A 14,227-nucleotide genomic window follows, 5' to 3' on the forward strand; every position below is an offset into this window, starting at 1 on the left:
TAACTCAAGTTACAGTACATTCTTTGATGCAACACTTCTTTGTAAGGCTTAATGAACAGTTTAAGCTCTAGTGTACTAGACATTCTCTGGATCCCAGTTTGTATTTTGTATCCCACTATAACTTTTGTTAGGAAACAAGAAACGCCACCATATTCACCTGTTATTAGTCCTGATGTGAAATATACCCCCCAAAAAATACTTGATAGTAGGCCATCATCTGTGCTTTATAAAGGGGATACATATTTTGGTGGACTGCATGTCCAGCCTGGTAGGACCAGTAGGCTACTGTTACCACTTTTTGTGTATGAAAAGTGTTGTTTAAATGCAATGCATTATTAAATTGTTATGATAATAATTTACCCTTTAAGAAGGTGGACAGCGATATCCAAAGCCTATCCATGCAATGGAAACATGGATTACAAGGAGAAAATATTGTCTACAATGCTGCATTCAGTTTAATGTACATTTTGTCGCAAGGAAGATATATTACTATGATCACTGTAGACCAGGGCTATTCAATTACAGATTCGATTGGGCTGGATTTTAAAACCAGGACACAGAGATGGGCCAGACATTTTCTCACGAGTTGGGATCATTAGGATTTTATTGACACACTTGTATTGGTAATCCTTATTGGTTCAGTTCTTTATCAATGCTCTTATCACTCCTATTTATTACTAAATAATTGAATATATTATTTTAAAAAATAATGCAACATTTTTATTGACTACATGTTGTTTAGAAGCTGCTAAATTCAATGGTTGGCTTTGAACTGCATCTCGTTGTATTTTATGTGCAATGACAATAAAGTATCGATCTATCGATCGATCGATCTTCTTGTTGTTCGCACATGCACACACACTCAAAAGGGTTTGATTATGTTTTGGATTTCCCATCTTTGGCCAGAGCATTCTTGTATTATAAGTTTGCTGTTTTTAATCTCCAGACATCTTTTCGTCTCTTTGTTCTTCAGTTCTTTGCCCTAAAAAAGACATAAGTGTCAAGAATGCTGATGCACAGTATTCCATCATATAATATGAAGACATCCACAGTCAATATTTTTAAGCTACAAATCACCCCATAATTTAAGGGTGAGACCCACTGACCTTTACTGACCAGCCACATCTCTTCCCAGACTTTCATGTACTTGTTTTCGTGATAGTTTATCTTGTCATACCTGAGTGAAGTCCCAGTAAATCCCCATTCCTTTCTGCATAGCCTCTTTGCAGTTGTAAAGGCCAGGCTCAGTTTCTTTTTTGCCGATGTCAGTCAAACACCGGTTGTCATTGTACTTGTGGGACTTGATGCCGCCGATGTAGAGTTCTCCAGTTGCGCGGTAATAAGTCATCTAAAAATAATAAAAGTTCAGCAAGCAGATTGGCCAGTGAAACAAGCCTACAATGACAAACAGACTATATTTCTGATTACGGCTGGTAACTTTTCAGAGACTATAATCATTCATTTATAACTGCATTTAGCTGCTTTACTTACTTGAGGTCCATAGTAGTAACAATTGTAAGCGATGGGTGTGTGACCGGGCACTGGGCCTTGGTCTATGCACATGCTAGCATTGAGATTCTTCATCTGTAAGTGAAAGATAAATCACTGTGTCAAACCTAGTGAAACAGTATCAGTCACTAGGGCAGGTCATTAAAGTCATTATTATTATTATTATTATCATCATCATTATGAGTCATTAAAACACCCAATAAAATGTGGTAATGCATGTTGCACACACCCTGCGGTACTTCCTCTACCACACACATAAAGCACTAGATAAAACTTACTCCTCCATAGGCAAGTAGGTTGTCCCAGGGGTCCAACTTGGGATAGACATTTTCCAGGTACCATTTGAAAGGTTTACAGTTCAACCTTTCCCTGAGTTTTTTCCTCTCAGAGATATCACCTATGTCAATTCCGTGATTCTGCAGAGGCAAAGAACATGGCATGATTTACCTGTGATAATGTAAGACAGAGGCTTTCCAAGTGTGAGATGGGCCTCCCCAGAGGGGTTCCAAACTGTTTCAGGTGAGGCTCAGTGAACGGGCGTGAAACAATATTACATTAGTTATCAAAAGGAGATCACATAGAATAGCCTGATTTGGTTAAAGAAAGTGTTCAGAGATATAGTTTATTTGGGGAACGTTTTTCCCCACTTTATCAGAGTCATAAACTAATACATGCCTTAGGACAGAACTTTTTAAAATGTATTTGGTGTACTGTGACGTTATGTCAAACTGTAATATTAGGCTATCTTGCCTCAAATTTTGAATGTCTATGGGATCAAATAACATAATCATGGTATCCAGGAATTGAGGAAAACTAAGCAAGTAAACTAAGAGGGCTCTGGGCTGCCTCTTCCCAAGCTCTGCAGAGGGGAGGCCCGCAGTCTCAGACTTTAAAAAACCCTGATGTAAGATATTCAAATTACTCCACTTTAGTTTAAGAGCTAAGAGACAGTAAATGGACTCATAACTAAATATCTACTCCTACTGTAAGAACAGCTTTTATTTGTGAAACCTTGAATGTTCATCTTGCATCCTGTGTTCTTGATTACATGTTGAGTACCTCGAATGGCAAGTTCCAAGCCAAGTTGATGTTGTGTTTGTATTCATCCATCCAGATTTCTGCTACCCTCAGGGCGTTTCTCTTCATGGCCGGGCTCAGGTCCAGCATGTAGGGCTTGTGGCTCTCTCGATGTGGGCGATCTTGGAGCATGGAACTACTTCAATACTGCCTCCACACGTCCACACCTACATGAGCAAAAAGGCACACTTTTAACATTATTATTATTAAAAATTAAAAATTATTATAAAAATCTCCTATGAAAGCCATTTTTTAAAATTCTTAATAAAAATGGTCTTTCAAACAGCTCTTGCAGCTAATGCTAACAGGGGGCTTATTCAGATAGCTCTGATTTTACAGATTTTTTTTTTACTGTGTCTGACTATAAACAAAACCAAAATGTTAGCTACTCCCTTTTTGTTTCATTGTGCAAATATGTAAGTTATACTTCTACATTGTGTGAAAATAACATTGAATTAGGCAGGATGGAATGATTATTTAGCTAGGGTTGCCACAATCCCGTATAATATGGAATTATCCCTTACTGAATCAATACAGCACGCTGCAGCAGAGGTTTACCAAAATAGGCTGGGCACCCGATAAGTGAATAACCCTAATCATAACCTTAAATACGTTCACTTAGTAGGATATTAGATAGCCCAGATCTCTAGAAACACCAAACACTAATTTAATTACTCCAAATAAAGCTGGTTGTATTCAAACAAATAATAGTCAACCATATGGTTAGTACACAAACACAAAATCTTACATTTCCATTAAAGCAACAAAGAACCATTCAACTATAGCATTCATATAAAAAAATAAATGTCCACAATTCATATAATGAAGAAACAGACTTCAGATCATCCTGCACCTTGAGGAGGTGGTGAGTGAGTGGCATGTGTGTGTTCAGGGGAAATAAGGCTGTTAAGTCCGTAAAACCAAAAACGTTTTGTGACTCGTGAGACATGGTGGAGAAGTAGGCCTACTAAATTAGAATTTGCGGAAGGGAATGACACGTAGAATGACAGGCAAGGCAAGTTACCTGGTGAATATGGAGAAGTTTCTATTTTCCTAGCAAAAGTTATAATGGGATAAATATTATTTCAGACTGTATTTTCAACCTGCCATAAAACGTATCCCCCCTTTATTATGCACAGATGATGGCCTAAGTATTTCATTTTGCGTATACTTCACATCAGGACTAATAACAGATGTGAATATGGAGACGTTTGTTATTTCCTAGCAAAAGTTATAGTGGGATACAACATACAAACTGGGATCAAGAGAATGTCTAGTACACTAGAGCTTCAACTGTTCATTAAGCCTTACAAAGAAGTGTTGCATCAAAGAATGTACTGTCACTTGAGCTAAAGTTAACAGAAATGTTTTTTTGTGCAATTTAATAAAACTATAACTAAGTTACTGAAAAGATCCTGTTACTGAAACAAGTAACTGTAAGTTACTGAAACATCCTAAAACATTACATTATATACTAAACAAGACATTTTGAAAGCTTGAACATTGCCTGTCTCTTTTGTCCCAGATTGAATGTTGCCCTCTGACAAAACAACTGGCCCCAGCCTGGCCCCCTTAATAAAATTGGTCAAGAACCGGTACTGGTGCAATGACTATCCGTATCTGAATGAGGGAGGACCCCCAGATCACTTGCTTGATTTGTGTCCCCTCTGCATGAAGCCGCTGGTAAGGTGTCCCTTATTTTTCCACATTGAAGGTTGCAGCCCTAGATTTAGCATTTATACTTTGTTTTTGTTATTTTACAGTGTGTGCTTTAGGCAACATGCCACTACCGGCACAGGTGACAAAACCATTTGAGTAATCCATGGGTTTCCAGACTTATCAGATGACAAACATTGTTCAGCTGTTTAACAGGTTCCAGAGTGAGAGGGGTAAATGTATTGAAACAGAACCCTAACCCTAACCCTACTGCAAAGTCACCCTGGGACTGCATGCATCATCGGGTGTAGGATTTGATGCTTGATGGGTGCAGTTTACTCACCCGAATTCCCAGCTCAACATTTTCTCCGCCGTACACTTTCATTCCTTCATCGAGGACTCCAATTTCTCCTAGAAACTTCCTGTCAGCAACGAGGATACCCATGACGGATGGACTCCTAAAAGGAAGTGGAACTGTCTGAGTCAAACAATTCAAATAGCATGACACAATTTGATTCTATTAACCACAAAAACCTGCAGGACATAATACAACATCTGAAATCCTCCTCCTGCTGCCTTGATATTCTGCCAACAGGTTTATTCAAAAATGTGTCTAAATGCATGGTCTCAGATTTACTACAAATTGTCAACATGTCTCTTCTCTCAGGTTTCTTCCCACAGGCCCTGAAAACTGCAGGGGACTATGATCCCATACAAGCGCTGAGTAACTATATTGAACAAATTAACAATTGGATGTGCCAGAATTTTCTTCAATTAAACAAAGATAAAACTGAAGTTACTGTTTTTGGAGCCAAGGAAGAACAATTGAAAGTTAGTGCTCGGATTCAATCGGTAATATTAAGAACCACAAACCAAGCTAGAAATCTTGGTGTAGTCAGGGAATTTAAGCAGCCACATTAAGACAATTACAAAGTCAGCCTATTATCACCTGCAGAAAATTAAAGAACTTATGTCTCAGCAAGACCTGGAAAAACTTATCCATGCATTTATCTTCAGTCGACTCGATTACTGTAACAGTGTCCTTACAGGGCTCCCTAAGAAATCCATCAGACAGTTGCAGCTGATTCAGAACGCTGCTGCTCGAGTCCTCACTAAGTCTAAAAAGGTGGATCACATCAGTCCAGTTCTGAGGTCTTTACAGTGGCTTCCTGTCTGTCAAAGAATTGATTTCAAAATACTGCTTTTTGTTTATAAAGCACTAAATGATTTAGGGCCAAAATACATTTCTGATCTTCTGATTCATTACGAACCATCCAGACCTCTCAGGTTGTCTGGGACAGGTCTGCTTTCTGTCCCGAAGTCAAAACTAAAAATGGAGAAGCAGCGTTCAGTTGTTATGCTCCCCGAAAACTACAGGTCTGCTGAAACTGTCAGTTTTATTAAATCAAGACTTTTTACCACTGCCTTTAATTAAATCAAATGTAAGGCTGTGGATCAATATCGCACACTGCACTGCGACTTTTACTGTCCTGTTCTACCCTGTTTTTATTTCCAATTTAACTCTTTAAAATTAATTTTAACCTTTTAAAAATGATTGTGTTTTTTTTTTTTTACCTTTATTATTAATTATAATTTATTAAGAATTATTATAATTAATTACCCTATGTTGCTTTTATGTTTTGAATTGCCTTGTTGTTGAAATGTGCTTTACAAATAAACGTGCCTTGCCTTGCCTACTGTATCATTTAAAACATACTGTACATAGTACATCAGCATCAATATAACAATATATAATATAACTAATGATAATTAAGAATGCCTCACCCAACATACAATTACAACGACCATAGCCTTATATTTGTTAGACATATATGCAAATCAGAACGAGACATGATTGATTTCACTTTCACTTACTTTCCAGGCAATGAGCCGTCATTGAGTTTGTAGTACTCGGGCGTAAAACTCTCATACATGCACCATAAAGCCCAGTCAAAGGCGTGTGATGCTGGAAGATATGGAGTAACCGTGAGGTCATCAAAGTTGACTCTGTCAAACACAGGGGACACCACCACTGTTCGGTCAGCTTTGATCTGTGTCAGCAGGGGTTCAGCCCTGTGCAAAGGAAATGGAGGAGAGGCCGTTTACACATCACTGCAGAAAACATCCTTAATTTAAGGCTCCACACAGTTTGTTACGTATCATTCACAATGGGTCATTGCCCTTTACTCGTGGTCCTTTATTGGTGAGACTGCTGGTTCGATATTTCTATGACTAATCATGACTATCAGTGCTATTGTGGAGGCGGGGAGCTGCTCAGTGGTCAGTAGATCAGACTGTGGTTGTACTGTAAAGTACATGCAGGGCTCGACAACAACAGTGGCCCGATGGCCCGGGGCCAGTAAAAAGTAACGTCGGGACAGTTGAGCAACTCACTGCAAAACATATTAAAAAAAAATAATTATTAGAAACTCAACATCCTGCAGTTGTTTTGCAGCTCTTGGCGCACACCGTTGTCCAATCCAGAGCTGTAGTTACGCGACGAGTGGCTGTCAAATGTTATTTCTCTAATCTCAATCATGCGGCAACCTCTGGGTCGAAAGTGAAACAATGCAGACTGAACTTAAAGCTGCATTCTCTCAAACGGCCAGCAGGGGGCGAGTTCCATTAGAAATAATGGTAAAATGTTGCTACTTCTCAGCTGATTTATTACCTCAGAAAACACTTTTAAATGAGTTTATGGTCTCAGTCGTTAGTTTCAAGTATTCTTCAACATAGCATGATGTTCATTTAGTAAATGTTGGTCCTATTAAATAGACGATAATACAGTGTATGCTTTTGGGCGGGACTACCTTGTGATTGACATGTCGCTACCATGGCAGCCTGTCAATCAGGAGAGAGCCGACTGGTGTCTGCTGCTCTGTGTTCATTTTTTTTTATTAAATGGCTGTCAGCATGTATGTTTTGTTTTAAAAGTAAATTGTTTTGTTAGCCTTCTTATTTATTATTTTTTTTTTTTTTACAATTTTAACTGTGCTTACAGTTTAGTTTAGTTTTTTTTATATCCAGGGTGTATTTAATGACAGATTAAACATGTTATCAGAATAACATAATTTATAAGTCTTTGGTTTTGTTGTAACACTGATAAATAACTTTTGGAGGGAGGGCCATTAAAAAATTGTCTTCGGGCCAGTAAGTTTCAAACCCGCTGGCCCAGTTGGGCCAGTTGCAAAAAAGTTTAAGGTTGAGCCATGACATGTGTAAACAGGGCGTTCCTGAAACAGCACATTACTCTCAGCTTGTAAAGGCTAAAATGTGGGGCATCACCTCACCAGAGTCAGTTTGTACTTAAGTAGAACTGTGTAGAAATACTAAACATTGTGATTACAGTGGTGGTAAGTGGTAGGCTTGAAGATTTTAAGCGAATTTCAATATAACAGATATAACAAACACGAGTTAGAGCGACTGCAACTAATATATATAATGTTATGTAAGACTTCTACTGACTGTATCCTCAAATATTGCACATAAGGTGTGAAAAGGATTTGTTTTTGCCACATTCTTACCACATGTCATGGACTTCGATGTGTGCGTCCAGGATGGCCACCACATCAGCGGTAGCAGCCCTCCACCCAGAAGCCCTAGCGAAAGCAAGGCCCTGTTGCTCATTGTGCCTCACTCTTACAATACGGAGACTTGGATTCTGCTCCTCAAGGGACTTCACGTAAATGTCAAGGTCCCCCTTTAGGTCTTCTGTATGGAAAGGAGAATGTGGGCGTTTATTTTGAGATTTGGAGAGAGACAGGCTTGACAGGTATAGGTTTTACTGTAGCAAGTCTAGACGAAGCCGTGAGTCCAGTTTCTACACTGATGACCCAGAATGCAAAGCAGACACAGAGACAGACACAGAGATCATAGACAGCCTCACAGTATACATTTCAATACAATAGCCCTGTGATAAATACTACTCTTGTGAAATGTTTAATGTTAAGTTTATGGACAAACTAACACTGTATTGTGACTGTAGTGGTTTGCCTTTATTTGAACAAACACCTGGTGTAGGAATATGGACAGCAGTGGTATCTGCACAATGAAACATGTCTTGAAACATTATCAGCCCCTCTTCTTATCAGGCTATTATTATCAGCCCACTTTGCCTCCCAGTAATCTGTGTAGCCTGTAAATACTATGTGAGCTCTTTTGTGTCACGTTTGTTTGCACAATCAGATTCATTTGTAACCAACAAACCATTAGAGCTATTGTCATCCACCATTATTATCTCCATCAGCAGGTTTTTAGGGGTACGGTCTATGATGCTACGCAGGGCTCTTTTGAGGATAGACAAGGCCTCATTCAGGTAGATCAACACCACTCCGAGACTTGGCAGGTCCTTTGGGTAACTCTTTTTCACACACCTATTCAGAAACAGAAGGATTTTTAATTAATGTCTGCTGTTTAAAGGCTTTATCTAAAGACAAGCCATGTGAACAGAAAGCTGAAGGATATAATCAGCAAAAAATTTACTCTACTTATTAATATACAGATAGTATTTATTTATTTATATATATGTACACTGGTATACAAATAAATCCTCAAATTAATTTTATGTTTTATGTATATTTTTACTTTACACCTGTGTTGGCAGGTCATTTAAAAACGTCTGTTTCCACATGCAAATTAAGTGTACAAAGGACAGGTTGTTTTTGTGTGTATGAAGTGGACAAACAGGTTCTACATTGTGGGAAATGAAATTTGTACCTCGGATCTCTCGTATCAGGAAGAGCTCGATCTAGAGGAAGGCGATCGCTGAGAAAAACGTTGTATCCATACTTCACAAACAAAGCCTGTGCCTCTTTTTGGTCATCCTCAGACAGATTCTCTCCCCACTCCTTGAACAGGGTGGAGTCAGGGAACAGTTTAGACTTTTTCTCTATGAGGGGCTCCTTTTGATCCTGGATCTTTGCTTCAGGTTGTACTTCCTGCCGTGGCTGCTCTTTGACTGGTGGTTGTTTGACCTCTTCAGCTTCTCTCCTTCTACCTCGGTCCTCTTCGAGCAATTTCTGTATGGCATCCTGCTTTTGCTCAAACACTCTGAGTACATTGTCTTGACAAATTTGAGATAAAAGGATCACAGGGAGAGAGCAAAATGAGCCAGAGACATGAGAACTTTATACAGAAAATTATAGACTTGATGTAAATACAAACACACACACAGGCATTTTCCATGAGATGAATGATTGATTCTACATAAAGATAATATTTTATTGATACTCGACAACAAAACATAAAGTAAAATTCCACTATATGCCATTCATCTGATATTACTGAATCATTCCACTTACTTTCAAACAATGTCACTGTAATGTTAAGTGCATATTTTTCTCTCAATTTCCTCATCATTTGTAGTGGAGGACAGACTGACTAAACTCGATGAAAAAACCCATCAAGATCAGGATAAACTTGTATTCACTACAAGAGAAATATTTACGCTTGTCTCAACTCACTGAGATTGCTGATGCTTTCCTCCAGGTCATACAAACTCCTGTGTCCTTTGTCGGTCCTTTGATCATATCCACTCTTTAGATATATGCCTATGCAGAGGACGACCCCAATCCCCCCGAGTAAGAGGACTGGCCGCTTTAACCACACTGCTCTCATATTGGTAACACACCGAATCACCCCCAGCAAGAGAATAAAAACCTCAGATCACACGCAATGCTCTTAGTTTAGCTTTACAGGACTTACAGGTTCAACCTGACCGTTGGAAAATGGAATGCTGCTGTTTTTGGATTGGAAATAATCAGCCAGTAGCCTATCCCCCATTCCCATGTTGCCATGTGTATCAGCTGGTACTGCCTTACCCTCAGGCACTACCACACTTTAAAGGAGGAACCAGTATAAATGAGTATATTAGTAAATTTTCTTACATTAAATAACAAGCAGAATGTCAGTAGGCTACAATAGTACAGTGTAGCCACTGTGGTTAAGGTTTTAGTAGGGCTAACAGTAGTGTAGGCTATTCATTATAATCTCAGATAATAGTAGGCTATAGACTAACAATATTAATTCCAATTGGAATAATCAGCTTTTTAATGGTTGTGTGTTGTTTTCATTCGTGCATTGTGCAAGAAAACAGAACAGCAAAAATCAGGTGGATACATCACACTTTCATGGAGTTGTACGGAAGAAGCTGTTTTCAATCACGGAGAGTAAATTCACTCAAGTGGTCATTTATTTTGAATGACAAGTTGTGTTTATTGTGCCATTTTCATAATCACATGGCAGATTTGTTAGTATGCTACTTTAACACATCCTGAAGTTTTAAATGTCAAAGGTTTACATAGAAGCTGGTGAAGTTTAAAAGTCAGGAGTCGGGCGGATTGAAACACTTGTTTCAATAGCCATTCTACCCTAGCCCTATTTGCAGGTGCTGGTAATATAATTAGAACTTCATCAAAAAGTTGATTTATTTCAGTAATTCCAATCAAAAAGTGAAACTTGGATATTATATTCATTCATTCATTACACACAGACTGATATATTTCAAATGTTTATTTCATTTAATTGTGATGATTAAAACTGACAACTAATGAAAATCCCAAATTCAGTATCTTCGAAAATTAGAATATTAATTAAGACCAATACAAAAAAAGGATTTTTAGAAATGTTGGCCAACTGAAAAGTATGAACATGAAAAATATGAGCATGTACAGCACTCAATACTTAGTTGGGGCTCCTTTTGCCTGAATTACTGCAGCAATGCGGCGTGGCATGGAGTCGATCAGTTTGTGGCACTGCTCAGGTGTTGTGAGAGCCCAGGTTGCTCTGATAGTGGCCTTCAGCTCTTCTGCATTGTTGGATCTGGCATATCGCATCTTCCTCTTCACAATACCCCATAGATTTTCTATAGGGTTAAGGTCAGGCGAGTTTGCTGGCCAATTAAGAACAGGGATACCATGGTCCTTAAACCAGGTACTGGTAGCTTTGGCTCTGTGTGCAGGTGCCAAGTCCTGTTGGAAAATGAAATCTGCATCTCCACAAAGTTGGTCAGCAGCAGGAACCATGAAGTGCTCTAAAACTTCCTGGTAGACGGCTGCGTTGACCTTGGACCTCAGAAAACACAGTGGACCAACACCAGCAGATGACATGGCACCCCAAACCATCACTGACTGTGGAAACTTTACACTGGACTTCAAGCAACGTGGATTCTGTGCCTCTCCTCTCTTCCTCCAGACTCTGGGACCTTGATTTCCAAAGGAAATGCAAAATTTACTTTCATCAGAGAACATAACCTTGGAATACTCAGCAGCAGTCCAGTACTTTTTGTGTTTAGCCCAGGCGAGACGCTTCTGACGATGTGTCTTGTTCAAGAGTGGCTTGACACAAGGAATGCGACAGCTGAAACCCATGTCTTGCATACGTCTGTGCGTGGTGGTTCTTGAAGCACTGACTCCAGCTGCTGTCCACTCTTTGTGAATCTCCCCCACATTTTTGAATGGGTTTTGTTTCACAATCCTCTCCAGGGTGCGGTTATCCCTATTGCTTGTACACTTTTTTCCTTCCCTTTGCCTCTCTATTAATGTGCTTGGACACAGAGCTCTGAACAGCCAGCCTCTTTAGCAATGACCTTTTGTGTCTTGCCCTCCTTGTGCAAGGTGTCAATGGTCGTCTTTTGGACAGCTGTCAAGTCAGCAGTCTTCCCCATGATTGTGTAGCCTACAGAACTAGACTGAGAGACCATTTAAAGGCCTTTGCAGGTGTTGGACCAGGAAAACAGGTTGCAGATGTAGCTACATAAAAAGGCAGCCCAGATCTAATGCAAATGTGCATCAACTGTTCTAAAAGTTAAATTTATTATATTTTTAATTAAGAAAAAAGAAAAGATATGTTTGCAATAACATATTAGGAAGGACACTGTCAAGCTTTTTAAACGAAAACAAGAATAATATAAACAATTTAAATGTAACCTATATCGTTATGTTTCTTCCGTCACACCCCTGTCTTTTATCTGCCCCACCCAGTAGGAACAAATGAGACAATGCACACCCTTAGTTCAAAGTCAAATTATACTGAAGTTGTATGGGCTGAATTCGAAACATTTAGAACTGAATTTGAATTGCTCAACTTGAATAATTGCATTAAAAAACTGAATTTGAATTGCTTTAAATTTATTAGTTTGAAACTGAATTCCAATAAACTTGAAACTTAACTGAAACTGTATTTGAGCCTCACTAAAAATTCAAGTCTTTCTGTGCTTTCACTTTCAGTTCTCTCAATTCAAATTCTCTAAATTCAATTTCAATCCACAAGATTCAGTCTTAAGGTCACAGGCAGTAATAATAATAATAATAATGATAATAATAATAATCTTTAAGCACTTTTAAAAAACAAGTTACAAGTGCTTTAACAAGTGTAAAGACAATAATACCCAAAAGACAATAATACAAAAACAATACAAGATAAAAGCAAGAAAACATTGACTAAAATACACGTTTAAGATAAATATAAAACAAGTAAAATACAATAAAATAAAAGGGATAAAATAAAGTCAAATAAGATCGGGACTCCTATAAAAGTATGTTTTAAGAAGGGACTTAAAAGAGTTCACTGACTCAGCCGACCTGATTTCCTCGGGCAGGCTGTTCCAGAGCCTCGGGGCCCTGACAGCAAACGCTCTGTCCCCTTTAGTTTTCAGTCGAGACTCTGGAACAGACAACAGACCTCTGCCCGAGGATCTCAAGGTACGTGCTGGTGCGTATGGGACTAAAAGTTCGGAAATATAACAAGGCGAGAGGCCATGAAGAGCTTTAAAAGTGATCAATAAATTTTAAAGTCAATTATAAAACATACTGGGAGCCAGTGTAGTGAAGCTAAAATAGGAGTAATGTGGTCATATTTCTTTGTTGTGGTTAAAAGCCTGGCAGCTGAGTTCTGGACAGTCTGGAGTCGATCAGTAGATTATTGGTGATAAACAAGTTAAAAAGCTGTTGCAATAATCCAGGCGTGATGAGATGAAGGCGTGTAAAATGGTCTCGGTGTCCTTAAAAGTTAACATAGATCGAATATTTGCTGTATTTCTAAGTTGATAAAAACATGATTGAACAAGCTTTGTGGTGTGCTGCTCGAAATTTTAATTACTATCAAACCAAACACCAAGGTTCTTTGTGTAGTGGGGTGTGTTTTCTAAGCAGGCTCATAGGTTTTTAGCCTTGCTCTTGAACGCACTTCTGGAGCATGAAATTAGCTCCACCCAGATCAAACCCCCTCATTAGCTGAGTATATTTAAAGCAGCTGTAGTATCATGGCTGCCTCTTTGCTTTTTCCCTGCCTATCTGTTGCCACATGAACCCTCTGGGATGTCTAGGTAGGTGAGTGAGTAAAAACCTTGTCTTATGTTTTCATTGTCGTTTCCCAGTGACTGAGGTTGTATGTTTTGCAGCAGTCTACTGCCTGCCTGTTATGTAGTTTGGCTGAGACCAAGGTTCCCTGTCTGGAGTGGCGTGATGTAGTATTCCTCACAGAGCACCCTGTGTTAAGGTACGAGAAGCTTAAGGAGCAACAAGTAGAGTATGATAAATAACTGTTAATTACTTTTATAAATCTGTTTTAATATGTATGTTTTCAATTGTAGGTGGTCAGCTGCTGTTTTGCCTTTGTGAAATTAGGATTTTAACCATTGTTGCTGGTACACTCTGGCTGTAGTGCCTCCAACCGGCACTCCCCTAGTGGACTATGCTTGTATTTTATTGTAGCGTTAACGGCACTGGGGCTAGCCTGGCTACATTTGCAACAGGCTTAATGTGACTTACTAGGGAACCAGCAGATGGCAAAACTGCCATCTGCTGGGACCCAATGACCAGGATTTCTATTTTGTCTGAGTTCAGCTGGAGGATTTGATTTGACATCCATTTTTAACTTCACAAAGGCAGTTAAGTGAACTCAGCATTCCAGGGTCTGTGGATCTGACAGGCAAGTACATTTTTGTGTGTCATCAGCATAAATATGAAAAATACCATGTTTATGCATA

At 38.9% G+C, this 14,227-nt stretch overlaps 1 pseudogene; it reads right to left on the minus strand.

Moving 5' to 3' along the window:
• Nucleotides 1–9,921, minus strand: LOC119894437 (annotated as a pseudogene).
• Between the last annotated feature and the right edge of the window lie 4,306 nt (nucleotides 9,922–14,227).

This window comes from Micropterus salmoides, unplaced genomic scaffold (genome assembly GCF_014851395.1).
Source record: "Micropterus salmoides isolate LMB-PRFRI ecotype aquatic unplaced genomic scaffold, ASM1485139v1 Ms_hic_scaffold_8, whole genome shotgun sequence".
Lineage (NCBI taxonomy): Eukaryota > Metazoa > Chordata > Actinopteri > Centrarchiformes > Centrarchidae > Micropterus > Micropterus salmoides.